Raw genomic sequence first — 23,880 nt, 5'->3', positions numbered from 1 at the left:
GGGGGATGGAGCGAAAATACAGAGGGTAGGGCATTTGCCTTGCATGTAGCTGACCCAGGTTCGAGTCCCAGTATCCCATATGGTCCCCTGAGCACTGCCAGGAGTAATTACTGAGTCCAGAGCTAGGAGTAACCCCTCTGCATTGCCAGGTGTGACCCAAAAAGCAAAACAAACAAACAAACAAACAAAACCCCAAATATCAGTACTCCTACATTATAAAAAAAAAAAAAGACAAAGTGCTTTAGCGTGGCCAGGCTCTCTGTGACTCCTTCTTCCTGTCAGAGCTCCTCCCTCTGTTCTGGGGCAGGCACAGGTCTCTCTCTGAGGTGAAAGTGTGTCTGGTTGGGGGCAGGGGAGAATTTCTCTGCCATGGAGTGCCCTGAGGTCTCCCTACCTCTGCTCTGCGACTCCTCCCTGCCTCTTGCTCTGTCTCGGGGTGAGTGGAGCTGCACTCCTTCAGTATACTCCAAGGGTAGCTTAGGGTGCCGCCACCTTCAGTAGGCCTGTGGGACCTGGGAATGCCCACAATGATCACAGAGCGACCTCTCTGGGCCCTCACAGGACACTGCAGACAGCCTTCCACCTATAGACTCATCCCAGCTGAGTGGTCGGCACTAGGCTACTCCCAGCTGCCCTCTCAGCCCTCAGGCATGGGGCAGAACCAGCCGTCTCCAAGGTGCCATGTCCTGCCAGCCTTCTGGAGGCGTGACAGTGCCCAGAATGTCTGCAAGGGGAGCTCCACACAGGAGGGGACATGCCAGTCTCTCTTCTTATGGAAGATAAACACCACAGTGCCCACCTGACCCCACCCCAGCCTCTCCTTCCTTCCCTCGACCCACTTCCTCCCTGGCATCTGGGCTCTCCAGCAGGTCCTGCATGGATGAGCTCAGGCCTTCTCTTGAAAGAGCATTGAGGCCAGAGCTATAGCACAGAGGGGAGGATGTTTGCCTTGCACGCCACTGACCTGGGTTCAATCTCTGGCATCCCATATGGTCCCCTGAGAACTGCCATGAGTAATTTCTGAGTGCAGAGCCAGGAGTAATCCCTGAGCATCACTGGGTGTGACCCAAAATGCAAAATAAATAATTAAATAAATAAATATTTTTAAAAGAAAGAGCATCCTTCTGCATGGACAGCCCAGCTATGAAAGTGCACCTCAGGCCTGCTGGGCTCTCCTTCTGAGGGGATGAAGCCTGCAGTAAGAGAGAAGGGAGGAGGGCCTGGGTCAAAGGAAGGATGAACATGATGAGCGTGGGAGCTATTGTGTTCATTAATTCATTTACTTCAGTCAGTTACCCTTTCCATTTTAAATGCAGTACCTCTGAGCATCAATTTCTCTACCAGAAGCAATGACTAGAGAAGGAGGCAGGAAACTGTAAGAAACAGCACATTCCGGGAGCCAGAGTGATAGTATAGCTGGTAGGGCATTTGCCTTGCATGAGGCCGAGCCGGGTTCAATCCCCAGCATCTCATATGGTCCCTCAAGCATTGGCAGGACTAATTCCTGACTGCAGAGCCAGGAGTAACCCCTGAGCATTGCCGAATGTGATTTTAAAAAAAAGCGAAAGAAAGAAAGAAAGAAAGAAAGAAAGAAAGAAAGAAAGAAGGAAGGAAGGAAGGAAGGAAGGAAGGAAGGAAGGAAGGAAAAGAAAGAAAGAAAGAAAGAAAGAAAGAAAGAAAGAAAGAAAGAAAGAAAGAAAGAAAGAGGGAGGACATTTCAACACTTGAATCCCTCCAGACAACCTAGAACTAGATATTTCCCACCCTCTGGGCTTCACTCTTCCTGCTCCTGGCCCCCTAATAGACCTTTGAAATGCAGACGCTGTCCACCAGGACCCAGTGGCCAAGCTGCTGGTGTCTCCCATCAAGCCCCCCGTCGGGAGAGGCAGCCTCTCAGCAGACAACAATCTTGTATTATAAACCCCAACCTTGCTAAGGTAAAGATAATCCTTCCATCTCGCATGGTGTGGGGCGCTCCCCACGGGGGAAGCAGGACCCCAGAAGACCCAGTGTCCTGCACTCAGTGTCTGTAGAACCATAGAAGCATTGTCAGCATTGAAACTCCATCTGACACACATCCTGGTTTTGTAGGCAGCGCTCACCACTGGGCTCCCATGGCAGCATGGCTGCGTTTCCTTCTGCCTAGCAACAAGATAAGTGTGGCCCTCCATCTAGGGGGCCTGCCAGGAGCAAACTCCACTCTCTAGGAGCCATTCCCCTTGCAGGCGACCTCTCATTTCTCCAATCTCAATTTAAATGACATCTCTTTCCCATAAAACTTTTTTCATTGAATCCCAGTGATCTACATAGTTTCATAGCTGTCCGTGATTGGGTTTCAATCATATAATGTTCCAATATTTTCCCTTCACCATGTTGAATGTACCATATTTTTATGAAGGCCTTAAAGTCTTCAAAGAGATCGGTTCCATGCACAAGAGGCATTAACGTGTGCAACTTATAAAAAGATAAAGAAAGAGAAAATGAGGTTAAAAATACTCTATGCTGCAATTTTACTCTGGGTAAAAGCTCAAGAAATGAAAACATACTGGAGACTCACGAACTAGAATGTTCATAGCAGCTTAACTGCCTATTGTGCATACAGTTGACACATGGGTGCTCAGAAAATCTATGAAATGGAACTCATCTTTATATCCCACACGTGACTTCACACAACCAGTGACACATATTAGTATGGACCCATCATTTTGTATTTTCGCCTATTCTAATTGACTAAATACTTTAGCAATTTGTAAATGAACATCCATTATTCCTTTAATAAAGCATAACATTTAGATCCTTGGGCCGAGTTTCCTAAGTAATCAAGGTAAAGAACAATCACAGCACAGATTCCGAGTGGAAAACTCAAGACCAACAGAGCAAAGGAAAAACGTTGTTTTTGTTCCTTGGTTCTGTATCAACATCCACCTAAAGCTGCCTTAGCTGTTCTGTGACCCGAATTAGAATATGAGAGAAAGAAGCTAGCCACCACCTGACAGGTTTAATGATTAACCCCCATCATTTCAGTTAATACTTTGATAGCACAGCCCACCTCCTGTCAGTTATTTACAAAACTCTGTTTAGAAAACAGGCTAGTTGTCCTTTCCAAACTCTACCTGCAAAGAATGTTTCCTCTGTTGACTCAAAATTGGAATCTTCCTCCACCCCTTCTGTGGTAGCCTGCCGAGCACTCCATCGAAAAAAAACCAAAGAACAGATTCCCGTCTGCAGGTTCGCCTTGTCGGGAACTTTCTGTCTTCTCAACACCAATATCCCCAGCCCCAAGAGAGGCTGTCTCAATTTGGGAGCTAATGCTCACTATTTCTGTCTCTGGAAACAACACCCTTCCAAGAATGGCCTCACCTGACTCACATGTCGCCAGGGCCAGGAGGCAAGCTTCCAACTCAAAGTGAGTGGTTTGGGGCAGGCCTGAGGCCTGACAGTTGTGGAAGATCCTAGCGAGTAACACAGAGGCATCATGCAGCCCAGTGGAATACTCAATGGGGATGGAACAGTTCCTCCTCTGTGCTATCCAATATGGTAGGCCCCAGACACAGGTGGCTGTTGAGCCTGTGAAATGAGTTCTCACGAGCGAAAACAGTCCAATTATTGATTAACTCTGCTGGTTTAGGGGGACACACTGGGTGGGGCTCAGGGGACTATGTGGTGCCAGAGATGGAAACGCCTCCTGCGTGCAAAGTCAGCACTCCAGCTCTTTGTGTTATCTCCCAAGTCTGATAAATCACTAGGATAGAAATGTATGGCTGATCACTACATTGGTCAGAGCAGCTCAGAACAATCATTAAGGTGTGCTTGTCCTGAACTGGATTTGCCACGTGCTTTCTCTAACCCTCACCTCATAGTTGCCGTTGCTAGAAACATCTTACCTAGGAGGAAACCAAAGATCTGCTGTTGAAGGCTGTGGTGGCTAGGGGAGGGGCTACTGGGATGGGGATCACTCCACCAGCCACTGGAACCCTAACTCCATCACACTGAACCCCGCTGTGTCTTGAGCCATCATGGCTGGAAAGTGAAATTGCAACAAAACCTCAGAGATGCTGTCAGGGTTACAATAGAGAGTGGGAAAGACTCTCCTGGTGTGCGTTGGACAGAGGCCAATAGAAGCCCCCATGTGGGTCCTGTCAGCGCTTTCCTCACATACTGTCTCTTAAATTCAGTTCCCAAATCCCACCTGGTTGCTTGCAAACCCAGAAGGAAAAAGCAACTGGCATGACCCTGATATAAAATAGATGTTTGGATTTTTTTTTTACCCACGGTGGATTTAGAGTGTCTCAAGGAGACAGAAGAAGAGAGCTTGCCTCAAAGAGCAGAGGTCTGTGGCACCTGAGAAAATATCCCCTGGGCCCTTCGGAACAAGGGACTGGAACATGCCTCTTTTCAAAAACTTTTATTATTTTAGGCTGCAAGATGGTATTAAATGTTATGACATTGGTGTAGAAAATTACTGCACCCCGCACCACCAGTGTACGAACAATTCTCCAGCCATGTCCCGTCACCTCTTGTGTCATCTTCCACACTCCCCAATGTTTGTTATTCAGTTTTATATTCCAAGGCCAAGGGTTTATTGTTGTTAAGTAATGTCCATTCCCTCGGTTTGTCTCTCTCTAGTCTACAGATGAGTTAGCTCTTCCCACATACAATGTCCCGGTCGCTGTCACTGTCCTCCTGTTGTTCATCGATTTGCTCGAGCGGACCCAGTAACGTCTCCATCGTGAGACTTGTTACTGTGTTTGGCATATCGAATACATCACAGGTGCTTGCCAGGCTTTGCCATGCGGGTGAGATACTCTCGGTAGCTTGCCGGGCTCTCCGAGAGGGGCAAAGGAACAGAACCCGCGTTGGTCGGGTCAGCCGCGTGCAAGGCAAATGCCCTACCCCTGTGCTATCGCTCCAGCCCTACGTACAATGAATTTGTTCTTTTCCCTCTGACTTATTTCACTTAACATGATGCCCTCCAGTTTCATCCACGTTGCTGTAAACTGCAAGATTTCATTCACCATGCATCACCCTGGATGGTGGTAGCAGTTATCTGCCCCCTTCCACGTAAATGAATTTATCTTGCGAAATGTCAGACAGGACAGAGAGCATGGGAAGGAAAAGGGAAGATGTACAGATGGTGACAGAGTGGCTATTTTGTTTTTTGATTGTCTGAAATCTTTATAACCTTGTTCTGGATGGTGCAGTGCAAGGTCTCAGACTGTTTCATAATGTTCTTGCAAGCACTGTAGGAAGAGCGGTTATTTATATCAAGGAACAAAGCCTTAATCAAGACAGAAATCTGGCCCGGATTTCTTTTACTTGGTGTGAAATTGTGAAATTATGTAAAAATATTAGCTCTCTTTGCTTGTCTTAATCATTTATGCAACCAGGATTGAAGACAATAAAATGCTTGGTTTTAATTGGAGTAGGTTATTCACTGGGGAGAAAGTAGAAATTTTCTCTTTTGAATTATGACTTGCCAGTGTTGGTTGTGTTTTTTTAACAGAAAGCTTTATTGGAAAGTAGAGGGAAAGGAAAAGAAACCTTTCTTAGGGGGCTGGGGCTTGCCAGAGGGTAGGATGATTGCCTTATACTCAGCCGACCAGGGTTTCATATCAGCATCCCACATGGTCACGCAAGCACTGCCAGGTGTAATTCTTGAGTACAGAGTTAGGAGTATCCCCTGCACATCTCCAGATGTGGCCAAAAATTTTTTAAAAAGAAAGAAAGAAATTCCCTAGCCAGGGAGAAACAGGATAAGTGTAAGTTCTGGTTACATATTTTTTTTTTTTTGCATTTTGGGTCACATCCGGTGATGCACAGGGGTTACTCCTGGCTCATGCACTCAGGAATTACTCCTGGCAGTGCTCGGAGAAACCATATGGGATGCTGGGAATTGAACCCGGGTTGGCCGTGTGCAAGGCAAATGCCTTACCCGCTGTGCTATCGCTCCAGCCCCTGGTTACTTCTTTTTTTTAAGGGTAGTAAAACAAACAATGTAAGTTCTTTATTAAAAATACAGAGAAAAAGTAGAAATCATCTGCAATTCTCCAGTATCAATGAGTATTGTCACTACTTCCTAAATATTTGAAACATTTCTTTCAACTTTCCCCCTCCTCGTCCGCCCACTCTGTGTGTATGTGTGCGTGTGTGTGAATACAGATAAAAATACTCGGAGGGCCAAGGAGTTAGCTCAAGTGCTAGAGAACATGCCAACATATGCAAGGCCCTGCAGTCCTTCCCCAGTATCCAGCCGCCCCTGCCCTTGATACCATCAGGTGTGGCCCCTCTTAAATAAAAAAACAATTGCAGATAGAATACGTTTTTCTGGGGGTGGCGGGAGAATTACGGGAGATGTTGTTTAGCGTGCAAATTTCCAAGTAATAGATTAAATTTTCTGATAATAGATTTAATGTCTAGCATAGTGATTGCAGCCAATGATGTGGCCATGTACTTCCAAGTTGCTAAGAGATTCAATTTAATTATACACATCACAATAAAATGGCTATTATCCAACCGAAGGAGGCATCAGCTAATACTAAGGTGGTATTCATATTGCAAAATTAAATCAGACTTGAGGTACCTTAAATTTGCAGAATCTTATATGTTAATTCTATTTTCAGCAGGGGGCTGGGGGTTGGGCCACACCCAGTGATGTGCTCAGGGGTTACTCCTGACAGTGCTTAAGTGGCCAGCACTGCTGGGGATCAAACTAGTATCAGCCACAAGCAGGATAAGTGGCTTAACCCGTTTACTGCCTGTTTGGCCCTAATATCTTAATTTTCAAAACTGGTATTATACTATTATTAAAATTTTCACTTTCTCGGGGCTGGAGCGATAGCATAGCGGGTAGGGCGTTTGCCTTGCATGCGGCCAACCCAGGTTCGATTCCCAGCATCCCATATGGTCCCCTGAGCACCGCCAGGAGTAACTCCTGAGTGCAGAGCCAGGAGTAACCCCCGTGCATCGCCAGGTGTCACCCAAAAAGCAAAAAAAAAATTTCACTTTCTCTCTTCAATTTAACAGTGTATTTGAATATGTATCTACATTGTCAAATATTCCTCTGTAATATAGTGTGGTTTTTCTTTTCAGTGCTGGGAATTGAACCAGAACCACACACATGCAAAACAAGTGCTCTACTGCAGAGCTACATCCCTGGCTCTATAATATAGTTTAATAATGATTTAGAATATTGCATTCATTTTTCAGATCTGCCATGCACTCTCTGGTTTCATTATTTTGTTTATGTGATGTGAGGGACCCTTTTATATTTTTTTTACTACAACAATGCTCTAGTAAACATTCTGTAACCTAATGGTTTTCAATCATTTATAATATTCTTGGCATAAATCATTAAAATTTAAATGGTGGGGCTAAAAGTTAATAAAAAGTTAAAAGTTAAATGTTAAAAAAGTTATAGGCACAGCAACAAAGAAGAAAAATGGCTGGAGGGCCCCACAGCTCCCGGAGAATGCTCCAGGTCCCAAACAGAGCCGATATCACCAGGAGGTCCCAGATGGGGTAGGTGCTGCATCCCGCCTTCTCCAGATGGAACCCCGATGACCATGAGCCTGCAAGTGGGTACCAGGACATTTTTTTCAAACTGCACGACCGCGTATACATCTCCTTATATACAAAGTGATCAATGGAAAGTAAACCATTCAACGTTTCTCCCTGAAAATCAGACTAAACTCTTTTGCAAACCACAACACCCAAAAGGAGAGAGAGAACAGAGGGGAATGCCCTGCCACAGAGGCAGGGTGGGATGGGGGGATGGGGGGTGGGAGGGATACTGGGATCCGTGGTGGTGGGAATGGGCACTGGTGGAGGGATGGGTATTCAAAATAAATTTTAAAAATAGTTATAGTGGTTCTTCCCACACATACACACACACACACAAAACACACACACACACACTTCTTCCCTTTTGCTGTGGTTGTTGCTATGATGGGGGGGTCACACAATGCTTGATGGTGCTTTCTGAGCATCACATTTGACTTACTCATCAGGGATCACCCATTTTTAGTTCTGGTCATGGCACACTTGCTCATCAGGGGTTATACTTCTTTACTTATGGTGCTCAGGCACACTCTGTCTGCGGTGCTCACCAGAGGACGCTGTGGCTCACACATGTGCTCATCAGGGACTCACAGTCCTGCGTGTTACCTGGCCATGGTGGGCCACAGAGCACCCACTCTTTTAGAGAGTCGGGCAGGGAGGAACGAGTCCCGTTCCTGCAGTCACATGCACCAAACTAGGTGACTTTGCACTAAGTCAGGCGCCAGGTTCTCTAGATATAAAGTTTGAATTGTGTTCATCTGCTTTCAAAAATGTTATGTCAGTGCGCATAATTTTTGTAGTATATGTGCGTTTATTTTCCAGTATGATATGTTAGATATTGTTGTCCCCAAAACTGTGTTGGCAAACCACACTGTAAGGAGTTATCCAAATACTGCTTTGATTTACAATTCTTTGCTTCGTTACAAACCTGAAATTTTATATGTTGAATGGCCATTGATTTTCATTTTAAATAAATTATTTATTTGCTCCTTTGCTCTTTCTTTATTTTCTGCCAAAGTACTCATTTTTTCACAAAGTTTTCTGCTGTGCACACATTCTATATCACTTGCTACTGCTTTCCAATCTTATACATGATTATTTTCTTGCATTTTCCTAGAAGGATATCTTGTTTTCATGTCCTTCACACAAATTGGAAATACCTCTCCTACTTTTCAATGGGCTGGAGTGATAGCACAGTGGGTAGGTGTTTGCCTTGCATGCTGACCCGGGTTCGATTCCTCCGCCTCTCTCGGAGAGCCTGGCAAGCTACCGAGAGTATCTCGCCCGCATGGCAAAGCCTGGCAAGCTACCCGTGATGTATTCGATATGCCAAAAGCAGTAATAACAAGTCTCACAATTTGTTGTGAGATGTTACTGGTGCCCACTCGAGCAAATCGATGAACAACGGGAGGAGAGTCCTACTTTTCAACAGTAATATCTGGCTGCTGATGTTAGGTTGTCTTTCTGTAGTAAGACTTGTCAGAATAGTGTGATGTCACAATGGGAATTACGTGGCTCTTTTGTCCTCTTACCACTCTTGGGAATACTGCTCAAACGTGGGATCTGGTGATCCTTTTTTTATTGATTGATTGATTGATTGATTTGCTTTTTGGGTCACACCTGGCGATTCACAGGGGTTACTCCTGGCTCTGCACTCAGGAGTTACTCCTGGTGGTGCTCAGGGGAACATATGGGATGCTGGGAATCAAACCCAGGTCGGCCGCGTGCAAGGCAAACACCCTACCCGCTGTACTATCTCTCCAGCCCCATCTGGTGATCCTCGATTGCAAATGGCCCTCCCGTTGATCGTCGATACCTAGCTTACTAAAATTATTTTTGTGAATACTTGCTATTGAATTTTATCAACTTCTTTTAGTGTTTATTAACATGCTCATGAGGTGTTTTCCATTCAGTGTTTTATATACTGGTTATCATTTCTCTGCATGGAACCAGTCCTTACATAAACTCAGTTTATTTTTAACATTCTAAACATTTTAAACATTTTAACATATAATTAACATTTTAAAATAAATAAAAACATATTTTAACGTAATGTGTTTATTTAATAGCATATATTAAATAAACATATATTTAATAAGCTCCTGGTGTTATTTTGAGACTTTCTGCTCCCAGATTTTTGCAGCTATTTTCATTAAGAGAATGTCATTTAGGTTCCTTTTGTGATATTAATTCTTCTTTTTGCCATATTACACCCTGAGGGGCCAGGGAGATGACTCAAAGAGCTAAGCACATGCTTTGCATGCGGGAAATGAAGGTTTGATCCTTAGCACCTAATGGTCCCTGAGCACTTCTGGGAGTGGCCATGATCAGAGCCAGGAGAAGCTCCTGAGCACTGCCAATGTGACCAAAAAACAAAATAAAAACAAATTCTGAAAATAGAAATATTTTCAATTTTTTCTATATGAAGCAATACTTCTGCTGTTGTTAATGTGCTGGAGATCATATATAAAAGGCAGGTGAGCTACATCCCCAGCCCAAAAAAACTTCTAAAAGCTAAAGAAGGGCTGAAGGGATAGCACAGCAGGTAGGGCGTTTGCCTTGCAAACAGCAGACCCAGGTTCAATTCCTAGCATCCCATATGGTCCCCCAAACACTTCCAGGAGTGATTCCTGAGTGCATGAGCCAGGAGTAACCCCTGTGCATCACCTGGTGTGACCCAAAAAGCCAAAAAAAAAGGCTTAAGAAATAGGAAGTGTATGAGTCAGTATTTTGAATCAAATTTATTTGAGGAAAGAAGTTATCTGACAAATTGTCAGAAATGCAGCCTGACATGACATGATTGAAAATGTCAGTTTTTACAGCTTTCATCAGGTGAAGAGAAAGACAAAAGCTCAAGTGACAAATAGGAGACAGTATCAATAATGACATAAAACCCTAATGTCACATAGAAAGTACTAAAAGTCACAGAGAAAGTGCTGATGTGAATTATTGAACAGCTTGATAGATATCTCAATAAATTAGACAGCATTTAGATATAGAACTAGACACTAGGATTCTTGCCTTTCAACATACTGTCTGAATTTCTTTATTCCTGCCAGGGATCAAATGCAGGATCTCACAAATACCTGCACTTCTGCTGGGCCACACCTGTGGCCTCCACCTTTACTTTCTTACACTTTTCAAATCTTGCTCAAATGAAGTTTGTCACATATTTTAAAACTCAGTTTTCCCCTGTGGTGATCACAATATTTTGGTATATTCTAATAAAAATGTATTACCAAGTTATCACCATCAGCCAAACTTACAAAATGTTCTGTTTCCCTTTATGAACTTCTATTTTTCTTATTTGGGGTTATTTCCATTAATAAACTAATAAATAAGAATAAATAAACAAAGGACTGGATAATATTTCTCTAAAGATTACCATTTCATAAACATAAGGGATATTGGTTAAAATGAAAGATCAGTCTAATATGCATAAAATACAAATTTTATCACACGTAGTAGAAGCCTGTAATTTATCATTTGTACCAAATTTTCAATTTTCTATTATAATAAGTGCATATGTCTTCTTTGTAAAGTGGCTAGTAAGAAAAAAGAATAATCAAGCTTACAATCTTTACTCCTAATCAGAGTTCTTAACTATATCTCATTCACATTGTTAATAAAATTGATTAATTTTTACCCTCCGTCAGCTACCTTATCTAACTTGCTTAATGACAATTTCATTTTAATGTTCTGTGGGAGGCTAGTGGAAGGACTTGCTTTGATCATTTTTTGGGGGGTCACATCCGGCAATGCTCCGAGGTTACTCCTGCCTCTGCACTCAGGAATTACTCCTGGTGGTGCTCGGGGAACCATTTGGGATACCAGGGATTGAACTTGGTTGGCCGGATGCAAGATAAATGCCCTACCTGCTGTGCTCTTTATCTCTCCGCCCCTTACTTTGATTTTTAAAATTTTTTTATTTTATAAGTTGGTTCACAATATTTTATTACAGTTAAAATTCAAACACCGATTCCACCACCATTACATCTTCCCACCACCAAATTTGGGATGTTTCCATTCCAAGCCCCAATCCCTGTTCCAAACCACAACCGAAATGATATATTTTGTATAGTCTGTTATGGAAAACTGCTGAAAATGCTACCAATAGGCATCCATAAAGGAGACAGTGTGAAGAGTGTTCTATTTTGGCAGGGGCCACTAAGATATTCTTCAGAATATCACTAACATGTTATTAAAGGTTGAATGATGTGAGCTTTCGTATATATATATATATATATATATATATATATATATCTGAAACTATGTAATATGCATATGTATATATATTATTTCCCTCTATGATTTGTTTCCTACTATTTGAACCCCATCAAATGTGGTGTGGTGCTTATGGAGAATGGGCAGGGAGTGTCTTATGATGTGTCGCGTGGCTGTGAATGCAGCCACGCAGTCCAGGAATACGTTCACTCCTACGTGAGGCTCGGCCTGAGCATGTGGGGAACAGCCTTGAGTGTGGTGGCAGTTGGGTTCTGGAGGTTTTTAGCTGCTAGGGCTGGGTCCCTTGGGGTATGGAGGGTTCTCACCCATCCCCCTCTGGGGAGCCCCTAGTGAAACAGCCTGGCTCAGACTCTGGTAGCATGGCTATGGCGGGCATCATGTTGCTCCCTTCCGGAAAAAAATTGTTTTGATTTTTAATACAAATCTTGTACTCGGATGAATAATCCTTTAATAAGTGGAGGTCATTTGTTGACAGCACTTTCCTCTTGAAACCAGTCTGCCACATTACAAGTGGGAACTGTGATTGAGGTCTATAAAGGACAATAGGTTGTCCATGCTTAATCCCAAACTCCCTCTCTCCTTGTTTCATTCATTCATTCATTCATTCATCCTGCAAATTCTAGTCTGCTTTCCTTTCTGCCTATAGAATCTCACTTGCCTACCCCTGGTGATTCACACACAAAGTGTTGCTAGTTCAACTGTCCTGGCGGCATGATTATAGGCACATAGAAAACTCAGTCATGGTATTTCCTTCCTTCCCTCCATAGTCCTCCTCCCTGTCATCAGCATCACAGTCATTCCCACATTGATGTCTTCAGCACCCCAGCGCTTCAGCCAGAGAATCCAAACTCTTTGGCCTTTAAGATTTGAACCCAGTTAGAGCTTTTCAGATGCATCAAACTAATGCCTTCCCCAGACTTCGCTGAATCATTCTACTAGTAAATGGGCCTTGCTCTACCTCTCTCTTTAGCGGACTTTTGTTTTTGCCCCCCCCCCTTTTTTTGCTTTTTGGGTCACACCCGGCGATGCTCCGGGGTTACTCCTGGCTCATGCACTCAGGAATCACTCCTGACGGTGCTCGGGGGACCATATGGGATGCTGGGAATCGAACCTGTATCGGACATGTCGGCTGCGTGCAAGGCAAACGCCCTACCCGCTGTGCTATCGCTCCAGACCTTTGCCCTTTTCTTTTAACTTTACTACTGAAAGCTTTCATCTTTTCCCCTTTTAACATCTTAGCCATTGTTACAGGTCCATCTCGGTTGTCTTTGAGAGATAATGCTTATTTTTCAGAACTTTGTAACTAACTTGTTCGATCTACGAACCTTCTGTTCTTTGCTCCACTGTTCACACTGCTTTTTGTTCACAAGCTGTGGCCGCACAATTTATTTTGTACCTTACGGGGTTAAAACTTTAAAAGACAGATACTATGTTTGGTTTAATGTTTTGCACTTCTTATGACATATGAACATTTGTATGTTTAATGCACCTAAGTTTGCCACTTCTGACCAGAAACTAAAGTTCTAAGAATCCCCAAACTACTGAGAATGAAGTGCCTTGAGAGACAGACATTTCCCCCCTCTCATTTCTAAAACAGAAAGTAAAAACAATAGCAAAAATCTTTCAGGATGTATTTATTAGAAATAAATAAATAATAAATATATAAATATATAAAGCTCTTACCAGTATGACAATAATAGCTGGGAATGATCACACTGGACACGATCTGGGGGTTAAAATTAGGTAAAGGGATATTCTTGATAACCTTTCAATATTAAATATTCCAAGCCATCATGCCAAAAGAGAGAGAGAAGAGAGAGAAAGAGAGAGGGAGAGAGAGAGAGAGAGAAGAAAAGCACCTGCCATAGAGGCAGACAGGGGGTGGGGGTGGGAGGGTGATGGGACACGGTGCTGGGAAATGTACACTGGTGGAGGGATGGGTGTTGGAACACTGTATGACTGAAATCCAATCATAAACAGCTTTGTGAGGGTCTATCTCACAGTGATTCAATTTAAAAAGTTTTAAAAAAAAAGAAATGAAGCTCTCAAATATTTTCCTTACCCCTTAATTTTTGCCCTATATTAAGATGACACCATCTTTTATAATTTTATTTGACTCTCTAGTTTTGGGGTCACACCTGTTGATACTTGATGATTGGTCACTCCTTGAAGTGCTTAAGGGTCCATGCAGGGATTAAATTTGTGCACCTCACATCAAAAGCAGTTGTTCTCACTCCTTTGGGACATCTCTCCAGCCCAAGATAAGACAATTCTTTGGAGCTAGAAATATTAGAAAGGCTCATCAAATGTCATAGGTTAATTAACAGCCATAATGATTATGAACTTTGACTAATTTTTCAAAGACCAGCAATGTTTTTCTTCAGTAAAAAAACATCACTACTGCTTGAGAACAGAAAGCAGCCAGACTGTAGTTTTGCCGATGTTGTATTCATGAATCGGGGTTGTACGGATCCTTTGATAAAGGGAGTACATGTGTGTCTGTCTACGTGTCTCCTGCTATGGATGCAAATCATGATGAGTTTCACATAATAAAAGCAAGACTATACAGTTTCTTCAGAGAGTTCCTCCTCAGTGCTTAATTATTTACAGCGCTTATTGGATATTATATTAAAGGTCTTCATGGTCTTGTCCCAGAATGTTTGTTTTCCAAAGGCTAAAATTCTTGCAGATGTGCAGGGAGAAAAAGGTTTGGATCTTTTACTATCTATTAGGTTGCTGGGACGCTAATACTGGTTAGATATCATACTTAGGTTCAAATACTGGTTAGATATCATACTTAGGTTTCAGTTTGCTTAGACGCTCTCATTTTCCTAACCTAAATGCACCCATTTTCCTAATATTAAAGATTCTTGACTGAATAACTCTAATTCTATTTTTTTTAGCTTTTTGGGCCACACCTGGTGATATTCAGGATTTTTTCCCTTATCTGCACCTGCAAATTAATCCTGGCGGTGCTCCGGGAAACTTATGGGATGCCCAAGATGGAACCCAGGTTGACTGTATGCAAAGCCAATGTCTTACCCATTGTACTATCGTTCAGGCCCTATCTCACTCTTTAAAAACACTTTTCCTGATTCCTTCAGCTATTTCTGTTATTCAGAATTGTCTCTGTTATTATAAGTTAGCTCAAATCGTTTGTGGGATAAGGAAGATATTGTTATCACTATCACGATCATGCTCATGCTGTTGTTCATCGATTGCCTCGAGCAGGCACCACTAACGTCCCCTTTGTCCTAGTCCTGAGATTTTAAAGTGCCATATTCAAGGCTCTTTCAGGGTTAGGAGAATGAGACCCATCATTGTTACTGGTATTTGGCATATTTGGTAAGCCACGGGGAGTTTGCCAGACTCTGCCGTGTGGGCAGGTTACATTCGGTAGCCTGCCAGGTTGTCCAAAGTAAGAATGAGATAATAAGATGTTGCGCGGCCGCAAATGCGGCAGCGCGCTTCCAGGAGCTGGGTTTTGTAGTTTCTGGTTTTGTAGTCTCTACAAGATATTGTTAACTACATAAAAATCAACATAGTAATTTACACAACCTGAATGTGGTCCCATTTTATGTTATTTTTTGAAAGAAATAAATTACTTTTGTACCATTTTATATAAATGAAGCAGAGTGGACAAGGTCAGAATGAGTTTTATGAAAACGTTTTATTGAAAAATGGCTATTTGGGGGCTGGAGAGATAGATAAGGTGGTTGCCTTGCATGCAGCCTATCCAGATTCCATCTTGGGCACCACATATGGTCCCCCAAAACCTACCAGGAGTGATCCCTGAGCTCAAAGCCATAAATAAGACATGAGGGCAGCCAGGACATCCACCCCACCAAAAAAATTTAAGAAATAAAAAAGAAAATTGTTGTTTTGTGTTCCTGCTTTACCTTTTCTCCCACAATTCTATTATCCCCCAAATTGTTCATTATATATAATATATATCCTCCAAAGCTGTTCATTATATAAAAAATAACTAAAAGTCTTGTGTATATAGGTCTCTATTATCTTTCTGAATTTTCTGAAAATGGAAAAATATATAGTGACCATTGCTTCTCTGTTCTATATTCCTATCCTCTTTATCAGTGCTTCTGGTAATGGGTTCCATCACCTGGTCTCTTACTATGACCAGGCTAGCATTAGAAGAGAACTGTGCAAGCCTTGTATGCAGGAGGCCCTGGGAAGAAGTGGGAAGTAGCTCAGTGGTAGGGGCAGAAGAGGACTTTGCCTCAAGTGGGTTAAAAAACTAATTGTTGGGGCCAGAGCGACAGCACACGTGTAGGGCGTTTGCCTTGCATGTGGCCGACCTGGGTTCGATCCCCAGCATCCCATATGGTCCCCCAAGCACCGCCAAGAGTGATTCCTGAGTGCAGAGCCAGGAATAACCCCTGAGCAGCGCTGGGTGTGACCCAAAAAGCCAAAAAACAAACAAACAAACAAATTGTTTCCTTTATCAGGAACATCTTGTTATCTAAAGTGCCTTTCGAGCTAAACACCATGCTTTGTGATCTATTAGATGTACATTCTGCTCTCACTTCTTTGATTGGACCCCAAATTAGCATTTTAGGGACTGCCACTTGAGTGTGACTGACTGCTGTGATTTATATGTCATCTCACTCCTTGTAGGTAAATGAGCTACTGATTGGAGTAGTCAGTGGGTAGACACTGAAGAAGTAAAGGAATCCAAGAGGCCTGAACAGCAGCATTCATCTAGAAACCTACACAGCGAATCTGCTGATGTGTCAGTTACTGCGTTAAATATTGGAAATACAAAATTGAACTAATTGGGGTCAGGGACTATGCAAATGTTTTGTATGTATGAGGCCCTGGGTTCCATCCTCAACACCACACACAATCAAGAAAGTAAGCTGAGCGCACTGTTCAAAATTCCTGTTCTCGGGCTGAGTAATGACTCAAAGATCTGGAGCATAAAGGAATGTTTTTGAATAAGGTAATCCCAGATTCAATCTCCAGCTCTTCACAGTCCCCTGAACATGGCCAGGAGTGTAGCACTGTAGCACTGTCCTCCCGTTGTTCATTGATTTGCTTGAGCAAGCACCAGTAACGTCTCCATTGTGAGACTTTCTGTTACTGTTTTGGGCATATCAAATATACCACAGGGAGCTTGCCAGGCTTTGCCGTGCGAGCAGGATACTCTCGGTAGCTTGCCGGGCTCTCCGAGAGGGACTGAGGAATCGAACCAGGGGTCGGCTGCATGCAAGGCAAACACCCTATCGCTGTGATATCGCTCCAGCCCAACTCCAATGCTTCTCTAGGAGTGTATAAAAAGAAAATGAAATAAAGTTTCTACTCTTCTGTAATGATGTAATCTCACCAACGGCCAAGATCCAGAGACTATAAAATAAAACTCCCGGAAGAGAGAAACGAAGTTTTTACTGGAGTGCGTGGCCAACCAGTCAACCAAAAGTTTGCATTCAGTAGACTGGGAACACCTGTAAAAGCTGCCCCCAAAGCCTCTGTCCCTCTCAGAGAGCCCGGCAAGCTACAAAGAGTATCCTGCCCGCACGGCAGAGCCTGGCAAGCTACCCGTGGCATATCCAATATGACAAAAGCAGTAACAATAACGGGCCTTATTCCCCTGACCCTGAAAGAGCCCCCAATATGCCATTGGGCTACGCTAGCATGCAGCAGGGATGAATGGAGTCATTACTGGTGCCCGCTCGAGCAAATCAATGGTCAACAGGATGACAAGTGACAAGTGACTCTTCTGTAACTTGCATTTTAGTAAACAATAACTCAACAAATGATCACGTATACAAATAAAACAAATACATTTCAAAATTGCAAATAAGGTTCAAATTTCAACACTCTGATAAGCACCATAAGGAAAACGAGACGGAGAATGTGACCAAGCTAGAGAGTTGGAGCTACTACTTGAAGTGGCTTTTGAGTCTCTCAGGCTCACTGTCCTGCAAAGTTTCATGAAATGCAGAATCTCCTGTCCTTGAGTTGAGTTTAAGTCTGCACTGCAATACAAAAGCCAGATGATCCCCTTGTCTCATGCAAATTGAAAGTCTCTGGATAGAACTTCATATGTGGTTGTCAGGAAAACCATTTATAAAGTAGTTATACTTGGGATAGCATATGCTTCAGTTGTTTAAGGTCCTAGATTTCATCCTTGGCACCCAAACCAAACACACAACAAAAGAAGGGACATTTTACTGGGACTACATAATAGGAAAAACCCAGCCATGTGAATCTAAGCGAAGAATGGTCCAAACAACTGAGGAAAGCAAAAGGAAATGTTGACACAAGAATGGAAAGTCAAGACTTGTGTTGGTGGGAAAACGAAAAGCAGGCCTTGAACTCTCCTGGAGGATATTAATTTAGAGTCCTAAAGAGAGAATTGTGAATTTGAAGCGATTGCATGTAAGATATTTATTTTTACAAATCAGAAATATTAAATAGTTTCCTATATGCATCCATTTATCATTCCTGCACCCTGTTACAAACATTGTTAATGAAAAACAGAATTTTCCCTCAGGGTCTAAGCAAAGCCACAAAACTTAACAAACTCAACATGGTCATTCAGGCAGCCACTGCCAAAGCAAAAGCTATCATGTGAATTGAAACCCAGTTGCTATTCAGGGGAAGGATGATCTAAATACTACATGGACTAAGCCAAACTATTGAGGGCTTGTGGATCACGGGAACAGATATGTTTTGGTGGTTCATAGACCTGTGCTTTATCATGGTGCCGAGAGTTTATACAAAGGGGAGGGGTATTCAACATTTTATGATGGTCCTTTTGGAGAGCCCAGCAAGCTACCGCTACCGAGAGTATCCCGCCCGCACTGCAGAGCCTGGCAAGCTACCCATGGTTTATTCGATACGCCAAAAACAGTAACAACAAGTCTCACAATGGAGACGTTACTGGTGCCCACTCGAGCAAATCGATGAACAATGGGAGGACAGTGCTACAGTGCTATATTATGACTAAAATTCAAAAAGAAGTGCATTTCTTGGGGCGGAAGCAATAGTACAGAAGGTAGAGCGTTTGCCTTGCACACAGCCAACCTGGGTTTGATCCTTGCCTTGGCATCACATACAGTTCCCTGAGCCCAGTCACTAATGGCCCCCCCAAAAAATTAAAATGTGTGTTTCAGGGCTGGAACAATAGCACAGTGGGTAGGGCGTTTGCCTTGCACATGGCCAACCAGGGTTCAATTCCCAGCATCCCATATGGTCCCCTGAGCACCGCCAGGAGTAATTCTTGAGTTCACGAGCCAGGAGTAAACCCCTAGCATCACCAGATGTGACCCAAAAAGCAAAAAAAATAGTGTGTTTAAAACAACTTCTTGAGTTTCATCCCACGAACACTAACACTGTAGCACTGTCCTCCCGTTGTTCATCGATTTGCTCAAGCAGGCACCAGTAACGTCTCACAACAAATTGTGAGACTCGTTGTTACTATTTTTGGCATATCGAATACTTCACAGGTAGCTTGCGAGGCATTGCCGTGCGGGCGGGATACTCTCGGTAGCTTGCCGGGCTCTCAGAGAGGGGCAGAGGAATTGAACCCAGGTCAGCTGCATGCAATGCAAATGCCCTACCCGCTGTGCTATCGCTCTAGCCCAGGAACACTAAAAAACCTTGAAATGATTGCTCTTCCCTCTTTTTTTCAAAACAAAAGAGTCAAGTTTCTGGCCTAACGTATACAAACCCTCTCGACCTGTATACTTAAATGCTACAATTATTGGCTTCATAAGCATCCTTCTACTAAAGTCCCCTTTTATAGTTCCTTGAGCTACTTCCTTCATTCAATACAATTGTCTACATCTTAGTAAGCTTGCTCAAGTCATTTGTGAAAGAAGGTGAAGTACTTAGTAGCTGTATAGAAATCAGCTCTAATTTGGGCTGCAAGTATCCAGGATCAAACCCCAAGGCCAGAGGAGCTGGTTTTTTTTATATTAGTGAATCACTGTGGGGTACAGTTACAGACTTTCAAACTTTCGTGCTTGTGTTTCAATCATAATATGGTTGAGTTCTGTCCCTCCACCAGTGCCCGTTCAATGGTCCCAGCATCCCTCCCACCACCCCTGCCTCATCCACTCCACCTCACCCTGCCTCTGTGGCAGTGCACTCCCTTTTGTTCTTTCTCTCCTTTTGGGTGTTGTGGTTTGCAGTAGAGGTATTAAGTGGCCATCATATTTGGTCTATAGTCTATTTTCAGTTCAAATCTCCCATCCCAAGTGGGCCCTCCTAGCACCCTTTACTTGGTGGTCCCTTCTCTATCTGAGCTGCATTTTCCCCCGTCATGCGAGGCTGTCTTCTAAGCTGTGGAGTAATCCTCCTGGTACTTGTCTCTACTGTAGAACATTTTTTTTGGAGAGCTGGGTTTATGTGGAAAAAAATGGTCACACTACTAATGAACTACATTCCCTGTCCTCAACTCAGTAATTGATAAAGTTATACTTGGGCCCAATCCTGTGAGTTCATTTTTCAAAGCAAAGGTGACTCATACTTCAAACATTTTATAAGTGAAAAAGTTTTTCAGGATCAGGGTGAAGTTAATAGGTGTGCTTTGTTGACACTTCTTTTCTCTAGATTCCTTCCAACACAACATTTTGAATATTCCTACCCATTTTCAAGTCAGTAATAGAATGAAAGGAGAGAAGAGAAAAAAAACTGTGATTTTCCCCCCTTGTCATCTGGTGAAATAAAAGTAGCAAGTCTGGGGCTGGAGTGATAGTACAACAGATAGGGTGTTTGCCTTGCCTACAGCCAACCCAGGGTTCTATTCCTGGCATCCCGTGTGGTCCCCCCACCTCCGCCAGCACCGCCAGGAGTATTTCCTGTAGTGCAGAGCCAGGAGTAATGCCTGAGTATCCCTGGGTGTGACCCCAGAAGCCAAAAAAAAAGTAGCTAGTCTTACTTTGGGGAAGGGGGCACTGCATCTTTCTACACTTGTGAAAAGGCTTGTTTTGTCAAGAAGTTTATTGAATCCTTTCTGTCCACTACCCCCAAATTATTGCTACAAATTAAGTTAATAAAATCTGTATGTACCAAGTTCTATGGCACCATCAACCAATTGTGACATCTTCTCTAACTTTCTGGCCATACCCAAACTCCAGTTGGGACTCTGTCGTGAAGCTCCTCAAGACTGGAGTTATTTGGCCTAAGAGCTCGAGTCAACAAATAGAATTCAAATAACCTCTGAGCCCTTTTTTGGTGGACTGAGTGTTGTAAAGGAAGACAGCAAAGACAGCAAGTTTACATGAACATGTGGTATGTTCTGCACAGAACTGTGGGCACTAGCTCCCCGGGTTCCTATAAAAGGTCCCTGAGATTCATTCGTGGGTGTTGCTCGTGTGATACTTCAAACCATACAACCCTACCCATACTCCAAGATTACCGCACCACATTTGATAGAAGTCAAAGCAGGAGGCAACCAATCTTAGAGGGAAATACATTTCTTACATATATATAATTGTTACTGTTTTTGGCATATTGAACAATAACAGGGCTTATTCCCCTGACCTTGAAAGAGCCGCCAGTACAGCAGCTTTAGGAAAGAAGAGTAAGGAGAGTCTGCTAAAATCTCAGGGCTAGGACGAATGGAGATGATACTGGCGCCCACTCAAATAATCGATGAACAACAGGATGACAGTGATACAGTGATATATATAAAATATAATATCCACCTTTAACAACATGTAAGAGATCTCTTATAGAAGGGCTTAAAGGTCCCTGGATGAGATACAACAATCGCCACACTCTTTCTTCTAAGGATACTTTTTTGTAGAATTTTCAGGTTTTTTTTTTATAACAAACAATACAAAATGTATTATTTCAGTTCTGAATTGGGGCAGGGATTGGGGTTCTGGATGGAAAATATGGTGGTGGGAAGGTATAATGGTGGTGGGATTGGTATTGAATATTAAATGTAATGAAATATTGTGAACTACTTTATAAAATAAAAAAATTAAAGATAAATTAGATCTTAAAAGAAAAAAAAGAAAGAAAAGATCTCCGGGAGATGAGAGGGGATGCAGGAACTGTTTCCTCTACCCATCAGCCTGGCACTGCAGGTCGGTTGAGAGGCTCGGAGGAGCACGGGTTCTCAGTTCTGCTGCAGAGGTCCCTCAAAATATGCAGAAAGAAACCGGGTCGCGGGAATCTACTGGAATCTACTGCGCCACCGCTCTCAGTGCAAGGTTCGGAATGGGAGAAAGCAGCGGAAAGTCATTTTGTCCCGTCCGATCCCTCCGGACAAAATGTCTCCAGTATTCATTTCAAGGCGCGGGCTGCAGGGGCCGGGAGCGTTTCACAGGGGACGCCTGAGCCCACCCCGCAGTGACCCAGCTGGAGCCGCGACTCCAAACGGAGCGGAGGGGCGGGGCCAGAGTCGCGGGCGGGATGAGCTGGTTGGAGGCGGGGCCGGAACGGAGCTCGGGGCGGGGCCTGAGCTAGTGGGGGCGGGGCCGGAACGGAGCTCGGGGCGGGGCCTGAGCTCGTGGGGGCGGGGCCGGAGAGCGTGGGGGAGTGGCCTGATCGCGTTTGGGGCGGGGCCCAGCCTGGAGGCGTGGTGAGGGTGCGTGGCCCCGATGGGCAGGAGAGCCCGCCGCGGGTCGCAGGACAACAGTCAGCCACACTCTGCCATCGGGATCGCGCCGAGAGGATCCGTGAAGGCTGTCAGCCGAGTGTAAAGCGGGGAAGGCAGCAGAAACGGGGCGACTCGGGGACGGCTGCATCGCGCCCCGTTACGCATCCTCCCTAGGCCGGCTACGCGGGACAGCTGTTGGTCCTGTGAGTACCGTCCCGTCCCCCGGGAGGCATCGGCCTCGCACCCCAGTCTCCCACCAGATGGCCACACCTCCTCCCCTGGGGTTATTTGCACTTGAAGGGGAAAACAGCCGTTCTGGGAACGGGAGGGGGCGCGGAGGGGGAGCGGCCCGGGGGAAGGGCAGAGAGTGCTGGGATGTGAGTAACTTCGGCAAGTCACTCCGCCTGCGGACACGTCGCTGGGGACCGCGGCGAAAGCTCCAGATCGGAGCCGATTCCGAAACGGGCACGGCCTGCTGGGGCCCGCTGGGGTCTGCACCGCCGTCTCTCCTGCCCAGGCTGGACATCGGCATGACAGCTGGGTCTCGTGGCCCAGTCTTGAGTCGCCTCCAGCGCGTGGTCCCCTGGGGTCTGGTTGTTTTGAGGCCCGCCCCAGAGCTGGAGAACCTTCGAAGTACAAACTTGGCAGCCCCGAGGCTCGGCGCGCCCAGCGTCGGTGCCACTGCCCCGAGACGGGTGGCAACACGTTAATATTAATGTCAGTGCCCTCCCCCTCCGTGTCGCAGGGAGAGTTGGAGGAATCCGAGCAGTTAATGTGTACACCTTATTTTGGAAGAAAAGCGTGTTCTCTTCCAACCACTGAAAAACACACAGCTTTCTGCTTCCCCTTCTTTGACTTCACTCGGGCCATCTCCACTCGGTTATTGAAAGCCTTGCTGGAATTATAGAAGGGGCCCAGCTAGATTGTTTGGTGAGAAAAGTTACTCCAGTCCTTAACCCTAATCTGCCCCTCTCAGCCACCCTCCAGCTTCTCAGCTCTGATGGAAGTAGAAAAACCTTTGCGCTCCCCAGATCTTCTTCCTTTGCTCAGGTCATTCTGACGTCAGTACTGGGACCGAATTTGTAAGGACAAGTTCAGAAAGAGTCTCATTCTCGTGCCTGCACACACCTGCCAGAAAGGGCTCCGAATGTTCCTAGTTGGAATGTAATTGCGAGTGATTGAGTGACCGTGATTATTTTGGAAAGTGGGTGGAAAAGAGGAAAATCCAGGGACGGTTAGTTGCAGCACGCAAAGGAGCTACTAGAAATGTGTTTGGAAACCTTTGGCAATCCCAGGTTGGGATGCTTTTAGAGAAGTGGGTGAGAGGAGGGATCTCAGCTTTCTTCGTCAAAACCTGAGCACCCAGAGCTCTCTGATGTACTCGTCAGGGGATTGCGTAAGCCGGGCTTTGGAAATCAGGAGGTGTGAAAATGCAGGGTCTATTGGATAAGAATGAAGATCTTTTTTCAATGTAATTCTAACCTTTACTCGGAGTACTTTTC

At 44.3% G+C, this 23,880-nt stretch overlaps 1 protein-coding gene across 2 annotated transcripts in view; it reads left to right on the top strand.

The window, feature by feature from the left end:
* The window catches only part of CA5B (carbonic anhydrase 5B), a 120,595-nt gene that overhangs the window by 55,417 nt on the left and 41,298 nt on the right, over positions 1-23,880 (top strand). The window contains exon 1 of one of the 2 annotated variants that reach the window (XM_056131207.1): positions 22,482-22,581. The exons of the other annotated variant lie outside the window; for it this stretch is intronic. The gene's annotated coding sequence lies outside the window, so the exon portion shown is untranslated. Of the gene's footprint in view, positions 1-22,481; positions 22,582-23,880 lie in introns of those variants that run through there. 2 annotated transcript variants of the gene reach the window in all.

This window comes from Sorex fumeus, unplaced genomic scaffold, assembly GCF_029834395.1.
Source record: "Sorex fumeus unplaced genomic scaffold, SorFum_2.1 ptg000086l, whole genome shotgun sequence".
Classification (NCBI taxonomy): domain Eukaryota; kingdom Metazoa; phylum Chordata; class Mammalia; order Eulipotyphla; family Soricidae; genus Sorex; species Sorex fumeus.
Note: the sequence above shows the minus strand (reverse complement) of the source record. Positions and strands in the feature narration are given on the sequence as shown.